Source organism: Gossypium hirsutum, chromosome A08 (assembly GCF_007990345.1).
Source record: "Gossypium hirsutum isolate 1008001.06 chromosome A08, Gossypium_hirsutum_v2.1, whole genome shotgun sequence".
NCBI lineage: Eukaryota > Viridiplantae > Streptophyta > Magnoliopsida > Malvales > Malvaceae > Gossypium > Gossypium hirsutum.
The window spans coordinates 73,756,044-73,769,904 of NC_053431.1; the positions used below are offsets into that span (position 1 = coordinate 73,756,044).

Genomic DNA, 13,861 nt, shown 5'->3' on the forward strand with positions numbered 1-13,861 from the left:
ATAACTTGCAAGATTGTTGTGATTAAACTGTTTCAAGGTATGGCTACTTTGTTACTTCACATAATCTTTTACATGTTTACTAAGTTGAATTAATCGGTTTAATCGACATAGGAATATGCGAGAGATAATTTAATTCAATAAGTATGTATGTGTGATAGCATGTTTACTTTGCTAAATCTGTTTAGTCGGTTGAATTGGCATAGGGATATGTTCAAGAGATAAATGGAATTTTTTAATTAGTAAATATGTTCATAAGTTAGCAAATTACTGGGTTGCCGTGAATTTATTCATATCAGCGTAAGCACGAATTTAATATTTTGAAGTTAAACAGGTATAATTAATCCAACACAATTATATCATCTTGATGAAATCTTAATTGAAATCGTGCACTAGAACTCTTTTATTTTATTTAAATTGTTTGCTTAGTTTTAAAATCTTAGTTTATAAATCACTCTTTTCAAACCAAAATCATTTTTACCTCACTAAAGTGTTTTAATTTATTTCATAAATATTTCTTTTTACAGTCCCTGTGGGTACGATAACTCGACATTTACTTTTCACTTTATTACTTGTTACGATTGTGTACACTTGCACATTTCCACCGTTCCAAGAGGCACCGAGGAACCTGCCCTCCCCAGTATCGTCTCACCCAATCTACCGAGGAGGACGCCTACGAGGACATTCCTGATGATGTCCCCCCACAGCACGAGGACCCACCGGCTCAGTCACCACCACCCTCTCGTCCAGTTCATGCGGCGACTTCATATGCTGACATCTCTGAGCATCTCACCCGATTCGAGTATCAGTGTTTTCAATGATTTGACAACATTGATGCTACTCTACAGCAAATTTGTCAGCACCTCCACATTTCATCGCCAGTCCCACCTCGTGAACCATCCAGTGATGTAGATGTTTAGAAATATTTATTATTACTTTATATTTTTAATTGAAACTACCTTATTTTTTATATTTTAGAATTTAATTTTTAATCATGAATTTTGGTTATTCCTTTTCGAGTACTTATTCTTCCTAATATCTCCTAAAAAGTTCCTAATTCCATCACAGTTATATAGAGCTCTTAAGCTCATCATCACAGAGGAACTAAAACTCCACCAGAAATTGGTTCTCCACGACTGCCATGTCCTGCTCAACCATGACCATAGCTACCACTAGATACAATATTCTTTTGGCGTAGGACTTATGGCCTAATGAACCTTTACGACCACCGGAGTATCCTCCTCCACTCTCAAATCGATCACTCTCCAAAACTCTAAGTTCGAGGAATTCATCATACATGAAGTTTCACTTCTCTCCCTATCTTATTTTTATTCTCTAAATATCCAACATTGTACATTGAGGGCAATGTACATCTTAAGTGTGGGGAGTATTTATTAATGATTGCCTTATTCTCTTGAAAAGCTCTCATATCATATTTAGGCTAAATTTTAATTGATTTATGATTTTGATTGATATATCTTGAATTGAAACATAGGGATTTATGCATTGATTATTTAAACTTTAAGACATTAGAGAATCAAGCATGATATGTTGATTTTTAAGAAATTAAAATTATAGGCTATTTCCCCAAGTCTAGGTTTTACTTTGAATTAGAATTCACGAATCTAAACATCAAAAAGCCATAATTTTTTGGAGATTTTTGAGCCTTTTGAGCATCTATTCATCCTTTCATGCTCACTTTTATTATTGCTTTGAGTGCGTCAGTATTGAACTGGTATTCTAAAACTTGCTTGATTATGCATGTCGAGACCACACCATTTGATTTGATATATCAAAATGATTAAGGCACTTAGGATTAACCCACTCATGCCATGAAAAGCCTACCTCCACGATTAACCCCTAGTAAACCCCCTTGAGCCTAACAAGTCATTCCTTGTATTACCCTTAATATTAACCATTAACCCATTATTGTTGAAATCCCCCAAATTAATTTGATCCCTATTTTTGTCGAGATCTGAGTTGGAAAAGTTGCTTAGCTATGTTTTTCTTCTTTATTTAACTTGATCCTAAAAAAAAAACTATGTATACATATTAGTAATTCCATATTCTGACAAGAAGCTCTGTTGTACGCAAGTAAAGATTAAGCAAGTAAAGGTTAACTCTTTTTCTAGTTAGGAAATTTTTCAATTCAATCTCGATTCTAACCCTTTCTTTCAGCTTGTGACCCCATCCTCTAACCAAACCTCATTACAACCCTCTAAAGACCTTTTGATTGATGTATCATCTTAAATTATAGTGATGGAGATTTGATTTTCATGCAAGCCTATGGTAATGACTTTTCATTATTGACTATTGAGTGTTTCATTTATTGTCCTTAAACACCTCGAGTAATTTGAGTGAATCTGTAGTGAGGATGTGAAACTCTATGATATTCTAAATCAAAGGTAATTACTTAGATGAGGGGAGACACCCATGTTTACATGAATAAAATACTCAACTTGGAATGTTTGAACCTTTTATGTTCTTTTAGTTGAATTCTCAATGTTACCTATGGATTATTTTGAGATATTATCGACAAGAATTATAAGTTGAGAAGAGTTTATCTTGATTATGAGTTGAGAATTTTGCTTGAGGACAAGCAAATGCTTAAGTGTGGGGGTATTTGATAAACCGTAAATTATACATATTTTTACCCTATGTTTAATGCATTTTATAGGTGATTTCTCATTAGAATTGGTGAATTCGATGCTCCTAATGCTTTAAGTTCATGTTTTGTACTCAGGAGAGCACCAAGAGTCAAAAGGAGCGAAAAACGAACAAAAGGGGACAAAACGGACCAAATCGAGAAGATGACACGGTCGAAGCCTTGCCACACAAGCAGCTCACACGCCCGTGTCTTTCGAGGGTGTCGACCAAGGCTTTCACGATTCACACAACCTGGCCATTGACCCACACGGCTCTGTGTAATTTAACAGATTGAACACGGCCTGGCAATCACGTCACACGGCCATGTCACACGGGCGTGTCCTTGCTAAGCCCAAGTTAAGTCCAATTCAAAAAAGGCCATTTTGGAGGTTTTCTAGGTATTCCAAAACCTATAAAATACGAACTAGAGGAGGAGAAAAAGGGAGACGAAGAAGAGGGGTAAGCAATTACCCCAAGAAAGCCGATTGATCCATCTCAGAAGCCAGATTCATCATCAAGACTAAAGATCTCTCCTCAATTCCCCTTCAAGAGTTTTGGGTTTTCTTTATGTTTTGTATTCTTTATTCTTCAGAGATGTTTTCTTATTTAGTTATGAACTAAATCCCCTAAATACCTAAGGGGAATGAAACCAAAGACGAATCTTGCTATTATTTTCTAAATCGTATGATAAATATTTAACTTGTTCTTAATTATGTGTTCTTAATTCTTATTTTGATATCCCAGGATACTGATTCAAGATAAGCTCTTATTCAGAGGAGGAATAGACCCTGTCTAAGAGTACATTTTCCATAATTAAGCGGAGTTGATTGCGCGCCTAGAAATAGGGTGACAAGATTTTGCCGAATTAGGGTGAAACCTAATAAGGGGATCCATAGATCGAGTTAATGCAACCCTAGAGTGTTAATTAAAGAAAAGTCTCGGTTATTCAATCTAGGGATTAGACGTTATTAGTCTTGGATAAGGATAATAACATAACTTAAGGATCTTTACGGAACAAGTTGAATGAATAAATCGTCTGATTCAGAGCCAGAATAACAAGTAAAGTCTAAGTGGATTTTTCCTTAGGTATTGTCTCAAGTCAATCAATTTTCCCAAAAGCAATTCCCCAATTCTTTTCTCTGTGTGTTCTTTGTTTAAATAATTAGTTAATTAAAACAAACCCCTTTTATTCTTAGGCTAGATAATAAAAAGATAGTTATTACTAGTACTTTTGGTTCCCTTGGGTACGATATCCCAGTCTTGCCGTTACTATTCTATTGTTTGATAGGTACGCTTGCCTTTTCGTCATGATAATAGTTAGTCTAGGTTTGATCTTCATTATAAATATTTATTACTTGTTACGGATCACGCGATCACTAGGACGTGGCATCGGCATGGATATGTGAGAGATAGTGTAAAACCTTGTTTGAGACATGGCGTCGGCCGCAATTTTTATAGTCAGTGTAAGACCATACCTGGGACATGGCATCGGCTTGATGGATGAGCCATTGTAAGGCCATGTCTGGGACATGGCATCGACATTATACACTATGTTTGAGGCTTAGTGAGTATCCGATAGCATTTCAAATGGTTCAACGGTGAGAGTTACAGTTTAAGCTAAACGAGAAAAGTATAACCTTGTTGTGAGTGGTACAGGTACCTATTTGAAATGTATGAGATGTGAGCTCAATATCTGCTATGTGAATCGTGTTGGATAGTGATGACTAAGTTGTGCTTATGCCTACTTTTGTATTATGAGCGTGATTATGAATGGTAAAGATGTTGTTATATTTATTTGCATGCAACTTACTAAGCTTTATGCTTACTCCCTCTCATTTCCATTTTCTTATAGTCCTACCTAATTAGCTCAAGGATCATCAGACATCAGAGGCATCAATCACACTATCATCCGCAGCATTCGGTATAGTTAGATCTTTTATTTTGATTATGGCATGTATAGGACCCTAACTTTTGTGTTTTGTGTCACTGTTAATTCGCCAAATGTGTGCCCCAATCTAATATTTGATTTAATTTGTATAAGGCCATGGAAAATGGATAATATTGAAAGTTATTATATGAATGCAAGCTAGTCTTTCATGAATGTGAGAGTGCTCGCATGGTTGAATTTGTGAAATGTATGTAGGCCTTAGCTATGGTTGTTTGGTTGAGAAATCATATTAAGTTAGATTTTGACATGTTTGATACGTGATATTCACGATAGGTTTTAAATATTTATAATTAATCATTCTTGAAACTAACTAATGTCACAATGAAGGCAAGTGTACCTATCGAACAATAGTATAGCTTTAGCAAGACCGGATTGTCGAACCCAAAGGAACCAAAAGTACTAGTAATTACCTTCTTTTTATTATCTAGCCTAAAAATTAAGGGATTTGGTTATCTAAACTAATTACTAAACTAAGAATACACAGAAAGAAAATTTGGGAAAATACTTTTTAGAAAATTCGATTGATTAAGACAATAACTAAGGAAAAATCCACCTAGACTTCACTTGTTATTTGACACTGAGTTAGATGATTTATTCATTTGACTTGATCTATAGAAATCCCTAAGTTATATTATTATCTCTCTCGGGACTAATAACGTCTAACCCTAGGTTAATTAATTGAAATCTCTTTCAAATTAATGCCCTAGTGTTACATTAACTAGATCTATTACCCCCTTATTAGGTTTCACCCTAATCCGACAAAATCTAATCACCCTATCTCTAGGCGTGCAATCAACTCCGCTTAATTATGAAAAATTTACTCTTAGACAGGGTCTATTTCTCTCCTGAATAAGAGCGTTAACTTGAATCAATATCCTGGAATATTAAAATAAGAATTAAGAACACATAATTAAGAACAAGTCAAATATTTATCATACAATTTAGATAATAATAACAAAATCCGTCTTAGGTTTCATTCCCCTTAGGTATTTAGAGGGTTCAGTTCATACTTATGAAAGAAAACATCTCAAAAGCATACATATAACAAAACATAAGAAAACCCAAAACTCCTGAAGGAACTTAAAGGGAGATCTTCAGTTTTGATGATGAATCCGACTTCTGAGATGGATCAATCGGCTTTTCTTGAGTAATTCCCTGCTACCTCCTCCGCGTCGTCCTCCTAAGTGCCTTCTCAGGTGTTTAAATAGGCTTTAGAATGCCTAAGAGCCATCAAAATTGGCCTTTTCTGAATAGGGTTATACTTGGGCTCGGCAGGGACACGCCTGTGTGCGATTACTCCAGCCCGTGGTCAAGGCTGTTGAATAGGCACGGGCGTGTAGTCTGCCCGTGTAAGTCGTGCTTTGATCCTGCCAAAGGGACACGGCCGTGTGAGGAAGCCCAGGCCGTGTTGACTTCCTATGTGGGTCCATTTTCTCTATTTTCAGCCCGTTTCTCGCTCTTTTTACTCTCCTATGCTCACCTAAGTATAAAACATGACATTAAAAGAATTAGAAGCATCAAATTCACCAAATCTAATGAGAAACCATCCATAAATGTTCTAAGCATGGGATAAAAACATGTATAAATTACAGTTTATCAAATACCCCCACACTTAAGTGTTTGCTTGTCCTCAAGAAAAATCCTCAACTCACAATCAAAATAAATTCTTCCCGCTTTATAATCCCTATCAATAATATCTCAAAATAATCCAAAAGTATTCATACATTGAAAATTCAACTAAAAGTACATCAAAGTTTCAAACATTCCAGGTTGAGTATTTTATCACGAAAACATAGGTGTCTCCCCTTATCTAAGTGATTACCTTTGATCAAAATATTACAGAGTTTAACATCCTCAATAAAGATTCACTCAAATCACTCAAGGTGTTTAAGGACATCAATTAAAGCACTCATTAGTCAATATGAAAAGTTATTACCATAGGCTTGCTTGAAAATCAAATCTCCACAACTATATATTGAGTTGATACATTAATCAAAAAGGTCTTTGAAGGTTGTAACGTGGCTTTGGTTAGGGGGCGTGGTCACAAGCTGAAGGAAAAGGTTAGAATCGAGATTGAATTGAAAAATTACCTAGCTAGAAAAATAACTAGTCGTCAGTTGAATACAAGTGAGCTTCTTCTCAAAATATGGAATTAACACTCAAACTCAAAAACGACAAATTACTATTAATATGTGTTGATGTATTTTATTTTATTTTATTTAGAACAAGTCAAATACATAGAATAACAAAACATAGCTAAGCAATTAGTTCAAATAGAATCTCGACAAAAATAGGGATCAAATTAGGGGATTTCAACAATAATGGGTTATGGGTTAATATTGAGGGTAAATCAATTAATGGCTTGTTAGGCTCAAAGGGGTTGAGTAAGGGTTAATTATGAAGGTAGGCTTTTGTGTAGTGAGTGGGTTAAACCTAAGTGCCTTTATCATCTTGGCATATCAAATCAAATGGTGTGGTCTTGACATACATAATCAAGCAAGTTCTAGAATAAAAAATCAATACTGACGCACTCATAAGAAAAGTGAGCATGAAAGAAATAAAATATGCTCTAAAGGCTCAAGATCTCACAAAAATTTATTTTGAATTAATGGAATGTGACTAATGGAATATAATGTTGAATATAGGTTCAGGAAATTATGAATACTTAGCACTCCAGGTGATAAGGTGTGTACTTCTACCCTATGATAACTTGATATAAAGCCAAAAGTGTGTACACACACTGCACACACAAGTAGATCGACAAAAGTTGAAATGTTGAAAAGCCAAAAGTTTGACTACGATAGTCTTGCGAGTGCGCGAACACTCGTGAGATGGAAACCGATAGGTTTTCTGCGGCCCCATGAGCGATTCCATGGGCTTGGGCTGTGAATTGGCCAACCGGGCCAGAATAGGCTTAATGGGCCTAATGGGTTGTTGGGCCCATAATAGGTAAAAATTGATAATTGATGCTATGTGATGAAAAACCGTATGTGAGCATGACTATAAATGTGAATTGGGCCTGATGGGCCATATAAATGTGATTTGGGCCTAATAGGCCATATAAATGTAATTGGGCCTAGTGGGCCATATATAGGTATGTGAACTTGACTGGGCTTTGTAAGGGGTTTTAGGCCTAGTATATGATGACTACATAAAACTTAATTAATATATTACGACTGTGGACAATCCATTGGGTTAAGGTGTGGCAACGGGTATATGCATGTCTAGGATTGGATCTGGGGAGAGCTTGGTACTTAAGTCGTCTTAATGACTCACCTTCTCTTATCTGGAATCATACCTGGTGCATGGTATTCGTTCAAATTAGCTCACGGGATTTGTTAACGAGCCAAGATAAGTGAAAACCGTAATAAAAGGAAAAATTACCGAAATGACCCTAAGGGCAAAAATGACCAAAATAACCCTAGGTGCTGAATGTAAGTTTTATAGATGTGACATGCATATCTGTTGCATACATATGATATTTTGCTTAGGCTGCATATGGGTTGCGTATTATGGAAGGGAGGAAGTATATGAGGATCGCATGGTGGCTTGAAATCGTGGATCCACCAACGGCTTTTAAACCCAATGTGTAAATGAAGGTAGTTCCGCAACCGGGCTACCATGAATGTGCATTGATTGGGTAGGTCGATATTTATATCCCCACATGATGTGTCGGGGGACGGAGCTGGTGTGTAGCGGATGGATTATTGGGACGGGATTGCACTGCATTGAATTACATGTATGATATTGTTGTGATATTATTGCGATGTGGGCTTCGGCCCAACCGAGGCTAATTTGGGCTAAGGCCAAGAGACCACCGTTATTGAATTGGGCTCTGGCCCAAAATGACTAATGATTTCTTTATACTCGTTGAGGGTTGTAGACACTGAGTTTTCAAAACTCACCCCCTCTTTCTAAACTTTTCAAGTGATCCTCAATAGGCGGTTTGACGGATGGAGGGACTCGGCGGTGGCCAACTAGCATAAAAAGTTTAGGCTCAGTCTTTATGCAATTTTTAATATATTAACTTTAAATTATTTCTATTTGATTTGGGTTGTAACAAGGTCTTTCCTCTGGCTAATATTTCAAATTATGATTTTTATCATTTTTTTTATTCTTTATATATATTAGAAGTAGAACCTGGTTTCCTAAACTATAACTGTTTTTAAATACTACATTTCCATAACTCAATTTTTAAATGACGAGTTTTCATAAAATCATATGTTCTAAATAAAGCTTCGGCAACTGAAAAGAGATTTTACAAAGTAATTTAGGTTTTTTATTTTAAGGAAGTGTTTCCAATGACAACAAGGTTTTCGCTAAAACACTTCAATATGACGCGCCAGATTCAGCCATAACGTCTGGGCCGGGTTTGGGGTGTTACAACGCTCAACTGGTGCACTAGACCACCAAGGCAAAACTGGACCATTCCAGGATCGTCGAAGTTGGTCATGATGGTTTGAAGATGGAACGTCAAGTAGAGTTCCAATGTGAACTCGAGATACGTCAGCTTGACGATCTCAAAGAAGAGCCCCCACGGGTCAGTCGTTAGGAGGGCTCGGACCGCATCAGCCAACTGAATCTGTTCAAGTGTGGCCCAGTCAATGCAGCGGCCCACACCTAGGGGTCGGGCCCGTAATGTCTGAAATAGCTCCTCCTGGGGTCCCAAGGGGAACTCGAGGAAAAGGTGACAGATCTCAGTGTAGGACCCGAGGATGACGCTGCTCCTTTCCTTTTCTTCGAGGCGGGGACAACGGTCTTCTTACCACGTGAGGATGACATTGTATATCTACATTGAAAAGTCGAAGTTCAACAAATATCTCCCAAGAATAGCATGGAAAAACAAAACAAAATAGAAATATTTCATAAGACTCACATACAAGATGAAGTAAACAAAACTAAAACAACTAAAGCAAATATATTAACTTATTAAAATAGGACTATGAGAATAATGCTACGGGAATATTTAATGCATAAGTGCATGTGGGTATGCATAAAATCCATGGAAATGAGAAAGATGGATGAATGTAATATGAAAAATGGAAAAAATTATTTAATAATAAGCATGAGTATTTCTATTATTTTATTATGAATATTCACTTAAAATAGTTAAATGGATCAGAAAAAATAGGAAATAGGCAAAATATTTAAAGAAAACAGAGAGAAAAGAGTAAACAAACGCAAAAGGGAGAAGCTTGGGTCATCGGAAACAATGTTGTAGACGGCGCGCGGGCGTGGCAGGTAGGGATTGTGGAGTTGCAGCGGCTAGTGTTAGGGATTTTTGGGGAGGGAGATGATGAATAGTGAGGGGTTTATATAGATTTTGGGGCACACGGCCATAGGACACATACGTGTGCCCTAATTTTTGCCCGCATATTTTGTGATTTTTAAATTTAGGCGTGTCTAACATTCACCCCACACCTATGTTCCTTGGGCGTGTGGGCACACATGACCGTCTGGCACGACCGTGTCTTGCTTCGTTCGCTTCTCCCACACCCGTGTATGGTAGCCCACACCCGTGTTAGGTTGACAGTGTCGACCATAGGGGCTAGGCACGGGCGTGTCGAACTCCCGTGCTAATTTGACAGGTCCGCCCACGGTTTCTCGACACGGTCGTGTCGCAAGCCCATGTTGGTTTGGCAGTTTCACCCACGGCTGTATCACACGACCGTGGTGACTTATTGCATCCCGTGTTGGGGAAAAAGTTTTGCCCTGTTTTCACATGACCGTATCGCACGGCCGTGTCTCCTCCTGTAGTGTGCACACGGCCTAAGGCACGCCCGTGTGACTGGCCGTGTGGATGGGAAAAACCTATCTTTCAAGACTCAGTTAGTAGGTTAAATGTGAAAAACTAGAATCTAAATAAATTATTACTGTTAGTGCTCGGGTTGTCTCCCGAGAAGCGCTTATTTATCATCTAAGCTTGACTTACCTCTCTGGTGTGTGATCATGATGGCTCGAGGAGTTTACACTCCTCATCCCTGCTATCAACTTTATTAATATAAGGTTTAAGACGAGTATTGTTTACCTTAAAAGTTACAAATTTGGTGTGAATTACCTCGACTGTACCATATGGGAAAATACTAAGTACCGTGAGAGGAATTTCTTCATTAGGTTCAGAAGTGGTAATGCAAGGATCTGTTGCATCTAGTAGTACTTTTTCTCCAACCTTAAGTTGATTTGGCGATGTATTGAGCTCGTCCTAGCTCGATTTCGGTTTATCGGGTGTTCTCGATTTTTGTATCCACCATTCATCTAGTTCCTCAATTTGTACCCTTCGTTCTTCATAGATAGATCCATTGTTGCTGCTTGAACATGGCTTGTGTAGGTTCTTCGAACTTATTTCCTGCAAAGTAGGTTGCACCACATGGTCAGTTTTGGTAGAATGATTTATACAACCACCTTCAATTTTCGATGTGTTACTTGAATTATGAGCTTGACGGGTGATTGTTTCGTCTTCCATACGAAGTGTGAGTTCATCTGTGCCAACATCAATTGTTGTTCTAGCTGTTGCTAAAAAGGGCCTCCTTAAAATTAAAGGAACGTTACCATTTCTATGTTTAGAACAACGAAATCAACTGAGAATATAAATTTGTCAATTTTAACTAGTATGTCTTTAATAATCCCCCCTAGGAAATCTGATTATTTTATCGGCGAATTGAATACTTATCCTAGTTTGTTTGGGTTTCCAAAGACCTAGCTGTTTAAACATTTTGTAAGGCATGACATTGATACTAGCCCCTAAATTAGCCAAAGCATTATTAACATCTAGGCTACTAATTAAACAGGGAATTGTAAAACTCCCTGGATCTTTTAATTTGTTGGCCAGCTTATTCTGTAGTATGCCTGAGCAAACTGCATTTAGTTCCACATGCGACGCCTCATCCAACATCCGCTTATTTGTTAAAAGCTTCTTTAAGAATTTGACTGCGTTTGGCATCTACGAAAGAGTTTCAATAAACGGTAAGTTAATATGTAACTTTTTTAATAATTTAAGGAATTTACCAAATTGTTCTTCTGTGCGGTCTTTCCTTGTTGCGTTTGGGTATGGCACACGAGGTTTGTACTATTTACTTACCGGTTTCTGGTCATTGTGGTCCACCTCACCCTTACCTTTACTTACTACAGTTTCATGCCTCTGTTCTGGTTCAGGTGCAACTAACCCTTCCTCATCTTGAATGGTAATTGCATTGATTTGCTCCCTTGGGTTAGATTCAGTGTTACTCGGCAGGCTACCTTGTGGTTGTTCAGATATCAATTTGGCGAGTTGACCTATCTGAGTTTCGAGCCCTTGGATCGATGCTTGTTGATTTTTAAGTGCTGTCTCGGTATTCTGAAAACGAGTTTCTGACACCAAGATGAATTTTGTTAGCATCTCCTCAAGGTTCTGTTTTTTCTCTTGTTGGTAGGGTGGTTGTTGGAAGCCTAGAAGTGGTGGTGGTCACTGATTTCCTTGGCCTCCCTATGTGAAATTTGGGTGGTTCCCCCAACCTGCATTGTAAGTATTACTATAAGGATTATTTTGAGATCAAGGATTATTACCCATGTAATTTAACTGCTCGTTCTCCATGTTGTGGCCATAGGATTGGTAATCTAGATTGCTCGATCCACCTCTACTTGCTTCGCACTGCATTACTAGGTGAACCTGTGAAGAACTAAGAAAACCGTCAATTTTCTTATTCAAGAGTTCTACCTGATTAGAGAGCATGGTTACCGAATCGACATTATAAACCCTGGCTGCTTTTGTTGGCTTTGTCCTCATGACTTGCCACTGATAATTATTCAGTGACATCTCTTCTATAAATTCATAAGCATCTTCAGGTTTCTTATTATTGATAGTTCCGCCAGCAGCTAAATCGATCATCTGTCGAGTCGAAGGATTCAGGCCATTATGAAATGTTTGAACCTGTAGCCAGAGTGGTAACCAATGGTGAGGGCATCTTCTCAAGAGGTCCTTGTATCTCTCCCATGCATTGTAGAGTGTTTCTAAATCCATCTACACAAAAGAAGAGATATCATTACGTAATTGAGCCGTTTTAGCTGGTGAAAAATATTTTAATAAAAACTTTTCGGTTATTTGTTCCCAAGTAGTGATTGACCCTCGTGGTAACGAATTCAACCAGTGTTTAGCTTTGTTTCTCAATGAAAAAGGAAATAACCAAAGGCAAATGGCGTTATCAGAAACGCCATTAATTTTAAATGTATCACATAGTTCCAAAAAGTTTGCCAAGTAAGCGTTGGGAACTTCGTCCTGCAAACCATCAAACTAAACAAATTGCTGTATCATTTGAATTGTGTTAGGTTTTAGTTCAAAAGTATTTACAGCTACAGCAGGTCTAACTATGCTCGATTCAATTCCTGTTAAAGAAGGTTTAGCATAATCATACAAAGTGCGTGGAGCAAGATTCTGATTAGCAGCAATCGCAGGAGGTAGTGGATTTTCTTGGTTTTTAGCCATCTCCTCGGTTGTGGTTGAAGTATCGCCCTCTTGCTCTTCCTCTATGTATCGTAAGCTTCACCTTATTTCTCTTCAGTTTCTACAAACTTTATGATCGATCTCACTATCAAACAGTAATGGTCCTGACGGGTTCCTTTTGGTCAAAAACTAGAAAAACATGTCAGAAGAGAATAAATGAAGAATTAGAAACGAAAATAAAAATTTAAATTTTAATAAAAGTAAAATGGCTAAAGTAATAAAAATTGAGTGTACCTAATATCCTAGTTCCCCGGCAACGGCGCCAAAAACATGATACATCATATTCGCGACAGGTTTTAAATATTTATAATTAATCATTTTTGAAACTAACTATTGTCACGATGAAGGCAAGTGTACCTCTCGAATAGTAGTATAGCTTTAACAAGACCAGATAGTACACTTTAGGCATTCATCGGGTGTGCAAGATAGTTCATCAAGTACCCGAATAGTGTTGTCCAACCAAAATTCAGCTTGCTCGGCATCGTCGCTGTCTGTAGCTTTAAATTCAGTAGCCCCGTGTTTTCGGATTCTATCAACTGGGGGCTTATTTAACCTTATCTGGTCAGTTACCGGAGGTATCGCATGTGTAGGGGTTGTATTAGTCGGGAATGGGGGTTGTGGAACAGCCGTATTAGTTCGAATGTATTGGTTGAACCAATCATTCATCACGCTATAAAAAGCCTGTCTAGCTTCATCATTCTGATTACTAGCAATAGGTTAAGAGTCCACCGGCACTGTCCCTTGTGCAGGAGCAGGCGCTACACTCTCAAGATCATCAGCTACCGCTCGGTTGG

The 13,861-nt window shown here is 37.7% G+C and overlaps 1 non-coding gene across 1 annotated transcript; it reads left to right on the forward strand.

Annotated features, from left to right (window-relative positions):
- The first annotated feature begins 12,513 nt into the window (after positions 1–12,513).
- On the forward strand, positions 12,514–12,619 carry LOC121205223 (small nucleolar RNA R71). Its single transcript, XR_005900308.1, has one exon. It is a non-coding gene; the product is annotated as a small nucleolar RNA R71 (small nucleolar RNA).
- Positions 12,620–13,861: the final 1,242 nt, after the last annotated feature.